The sequence below is a fragment of the Silene latifolia genome, chromosome 6 (genome assembly GCF_048544455.1).
Source record: "Silene latifolia isolate original U9 population chromosome 6, ASM4854445v1, whole genome shotgun sequence".
NCBI classification, from domain to species: Eukaryota; Viridiplantae; Streptophyta; class Magnoliopsida; order Caryophyllales; family Caryophyllaceae; genus Silene; species Silene latifolia.
In genome coordinates this window covers 53,834,061-53,838,572 of record NC_133531.1, presented here as the reverse complement: position 1 = coordinate 53,838,572, position 4,512 = coordinate 53,834,061, and the positions used below count along the sequence as shown (strand labels likewise).

The following is a 4,512-nucleotide window of genomic DNA, read 5'->3' as shown; positions in this document are numbered from 1 at the left end:
ATTTAGATTTTCTTATATTGTTATTAGTTGTGTCTTTCTTTGCCTTGGGGAAGTAAAACTCCTCAAGGTTCGTTCTAATTGTTTTCGAGTTGTTTGAAATTTTGCATGTCTAGAAGGTCACAAGGTGATTTGTTACCTTTTGATCGTGAAATTTAAAGAACTTTGACAACCAATAGAAGACTTGCTAGAAATTTGAGAGGTATTAGTGAGGTTGTAGATATTCAACCAACTATTGAGTTCATCAACCCTTTTGCAAGAGAAGGTGAGGAGAACCCAACACAAAATACAACACAAAATCAACCCACAATGCCTAAGTTTTCATCACATTCCGTACCCACCGAGGAGAACCTACCCAACGGTACTCCCACACCACAACATCTAACCGAAAATTTTATTGCCAAATCCGCATTTATCCAACTAGTCGAAAGGAGCCAATTTGGGGGGATGCCTAGTGAAGACCCTCATTCTCATATGGAAACCTTTTGTGACTATTGTGATGCGATTTCTCAAACCGGTGTAACTCAAGACCAAATTCGATGGGTCTTATTTCCTTTTTCTCTAATTGGCACCGCGAAACAATGGTTGAAGGGCCTTGATAAGGCCACTCTCGGAATTGATTCTTGGAAGAAGTTGGCTCTAGCTTTCTACAAAAAATTCTACCCACCGGAAAAGACTAACATGCTAAGAGCTCAAATTACGGGTTTTAAGCAAAGGGATGAAGAATCTTTGTATGAAGCTTGGGAGCAGTTCAAGGGAATTTGTCGCTCATGTCCTCATCATGGGCTTAGCGAGTGGTTCTTGGTACAACAATTTTGGAACGGTTTATATGAAGATTCAAGGAACATTCTCAACATGGGATCAAATGGAATATTCACCGAAGTTGATGACAATCAAACATGGAACAAAATTGAGGAAATGGCGGTCCATAACTCACAATATAGTAGACCTCGCAAGGCTACTAGAGGAGGAAAGCATGAAGTGGACTCCGTTACTCAATTGGGTGCTCAACTTAGTGCTCACATTGACACAATCAATTTGAAGTTTGAAAAATCTATGGCTAGACTTGAAGAAGCCTCAAAATCACCAAAGCATCATGTTAATGCCATGACGGCATCTTCATCAATCCCAAGTGGGATATGTGAGAATTGTGGAACTTTGGGACATGACTCAAGTGAATGTAGGGGAACAAATGAACAAGTGAATGCTTTCCAAGCATACAAGAGCGGTACCCCTTATTCCAACTATTACAATGAAAACACCAAATTCCATCCAAATCTCTCATACAAAAGCCAAAATGTTCAAAACACTCAAACAACATACACCCCACCTCCCATGAGAAACCAAAATCAAAGACCCTTTTACAACCAAAACCAAGGGTACCAAAATCAAAATCCATACAATCACCAAAATGACCAAGGTTTTGATGTTCAAAAAGCGGTCCTCCAAATGCAAAAGAATCAACAAGAATTTTTCACTCAAATGCAAAAAGATAGTCAAGCAAAGGAAACCACTATCAACAACATCCTAGCTCACATCAAGATGTTGGAAACCCAATTGACTCAACTAGCATCTTCAAGCTCACAAAGACAAAAGGGGCAATTACCACCTCAAAGTAATCCCCCAAGACATGAAACGGTTAGTGCCATTCACTTGAGAAGTGGTACAAGGTATGAAGCACCAAAGAAGCAAGTTGAGGATGAAGTTGTGGAAGCTAGTGATAAGGAAGAAATTGTGCAAAACTCCAAGGATGGAGAACCATCAAAAGAAGAGATTTCAAAGAAAAATGAAGACAAGGTCAAGGAGAAGGAGCCCATTGTGATTAGGCTTCCTTTTCCGAGTCGTCAAGCCAAGCCCAAATTTGATGACCAACTTGGAAAGTTTATGGAAATTGTGAAGAATTTGGAAGTCTCGATTCCTTTCACGGAATTAATCAATCACGTGCTGGCCTATGCAAAATACATGAAAGACATCCTCACAAAGAAGAAGTCGATCCGGAAGCTTGAGACTATCGCCTTCACTAAGGTGAGTAGTGCAATACTTCAAGGGAGTTCACCTCCAAAACTAAAGGATCCGGGAAGCTTCTCAATACCGTGTACCATTGGCGACACCACGATCAACAAAGCCTTATGTGATCTAGGGGCTAGTGTGAGTGTTATGCCGTACTCGGTGAGTAAAAGGTTGGGGATGGGATAGCTTAAATGCACCAATATCACACTCCAAATGGCCGATAGATCGACGAAGACACCATTAGGGATATGAGAAGATGTTTCCGTACGAATTGGGAAGTTTTTCATCCCGGTGGACTTTGTCATTGTTGATATGGAAGAAGACTCCAACATTCCAATCATCCTAGGAAGACCTTTCTTACACACCGCGGGTGCGGTGATTGATGTGAAACATGGAGAGCTCACTCTAGAAGTGGGAGATGAGAGTATAACCTTTAATCTTGACAAGACTATGAGAGCTCCACGTTTGCATGAACCGTGTTTCATGATTGATCATTATAGCCGGAAGGATGATAGGAAGAAGTCGGAACTCCAATGGAAGAAGAAAATTGAAGATGCTCCATTCAAAGAGCAAGTGAATTGTGACAAAGAGAGCTTGCAAAGCTCACCAAAGTCAAGCAATGAAGAAGATGGCCTTATTGGCCAAGAAAAGAAAATGGGAGAGTTGTCTCCATCAAATCAAGAGATTTTTAATGATCAACTTAATGAAGTTTGTGGTCTTTGGGACGACGAATTCGAAGGGATTTTTAATCCCTACATTGGTAATGCCATCGATCAAGACCGACAACAAGGGCCAAGGTCTATTGAAGACCTTTATCATGATAATGAACAAGCTTTTGATTACTTTTTCAAGGTGTTGAGCAACATCAACAACACCTTGGACATGCCCCCTTGACATCTCATCAAGAATGAGAGTTTGGTGGAGTCCTCCCTAAACCACCATTTGTAAATATTTCTAACTCCCTAACTCGCATTTCAATTCTTGTATTGCATTTTTGTTATTTTTGGATTTTATTACTTTGATCAAGATAATTGTCATGTTTGAGAGAAGTGAGGGAGGGACTAATGATTTCAATTAATGTGTAGTGCTTTAGCTTAGTGTGGGGATAGCAATTGCCTAGGCTATCCATGCCTTAGTAGTGCCCCCACAATGAAGAACACGAGATTTTGAAGAATGGAAGAATGACAAGGGATATGCATAGTACACGGATGGAACTGAATCCGGGTAAAAAGGGTAGAATCCGAGCGGATTCAGGAGAATCCGCCCATCTTCAGGCAATCCGGGCATATTGGGCAGAAGCCGCCCGTCCCTCTGAGCTGAACTTTTGAAATTTTGTGACTGACAGCAAATCCGGGCGTCCTGAAACAGAATCCGCCCGTCTTCAAAAAGTCGCTCGTCTTCTCTGAAAGACGCCCGTCTTCTTGGCTGAGGAAAACAAGATAAATCCCTGTAAAGGAATCCGCCCGTCTTCTCTGAAAGACGCCCGTCCCGATTTTCAAATCCGCCCGTCTTTGTTCAAATCCGCCCGTCTTTAGGCGAGATTTCTGAAACCCAGAACAGGCAGAATCCGGGCATCCCGAAGGAAAGCCGCCCGTCTTCCCCCTGTATTTCAAATATTTCGGGTTTATTATAAACCCCCTCCCACATTCATTTCTTCATTTCTTCATTCAAAACAATACCCATAAACCTCATAACTCCAAAACCCTCATCCTTCCCATCACAAAAACAAGATTCCTCAACAACATTCACCAAAATCAAATAAAAACATCCTTTTAACAACAAATCAATCACTTCTCTTTCAACAAAAATCAAAACCAAGCACAAAATCTTCAACCTTTGAGTCGATTTTTGAATTCATAAAGGCAAAGCCTTTCATCTTTAAATCGATTTGGGTGCACTAGAAATTGAAGATTTTTCACTCTTTTCTTGGTTTATTCATCAATGGCAAGGACTAAGGGAGCAACAAAAGCAACAAAGGCAAAGGCACCAAAGGCAAAGACACTTTCATCAAGGCAAAAGAGTCTTCAAGCAAAGAAAGCATTGGCTATGGTGGTAGCTAGCCCAAACTTAGAAGTGCAACAACAACAACCTCCCATGGGAGCAACAACATCTACTACTCCGAAAATTGATCAACTTTCGAACTATCCGGAGGTAATTTTCATTTCCAAATCCCATAGGGACACTTTTGCCAAGTATGCTAGAAAAGCATTTTTATCCACCAAGTTTATTTGTGAAGATGCCTTAGATAATTTGGGTGTCCTTGAGCAAACTAGAGCCTTCTTTAAAGCCATGGGGTTGGAAAACTTGTTTGAGTCAAAAGAATTGACATACCCCTCCCTTACCTTAGAATTTTTGAGTTCTTTGAAAGTTAACAAGGTTGAGACTACGGAAAACATCGAGTTCCGCCTAGCTAATGTTAGTAGGCGCATCTCCTTTAAGGAAATGGGTGAAGCTTTGGGCCTTAGTGATTCACCGAGTTATTTCAAGAATGTTGGAAAATATGAC

The 4,512-nt window shown here is 41.0% G+C and overlaps 1 non-coding gene across 1 annotated transcript; it reads right to left on the bottom strand.

Moving 5' to 3' along the window:
- Positions 1-678: 678 nt before the first annotated feature.
- Positions 679-785, bottom strand: LOC141589129 (small nucleolar RNA R71). Its single transcript, XR_012520079.1, has one exon. It is a non-coding gene; the product is annotated as a small nucleolar RNA R71 (small nucleolar RNA).
- Between the last annotated feature and the right edge of the window lie 3,727 nt (positions 786-4,512).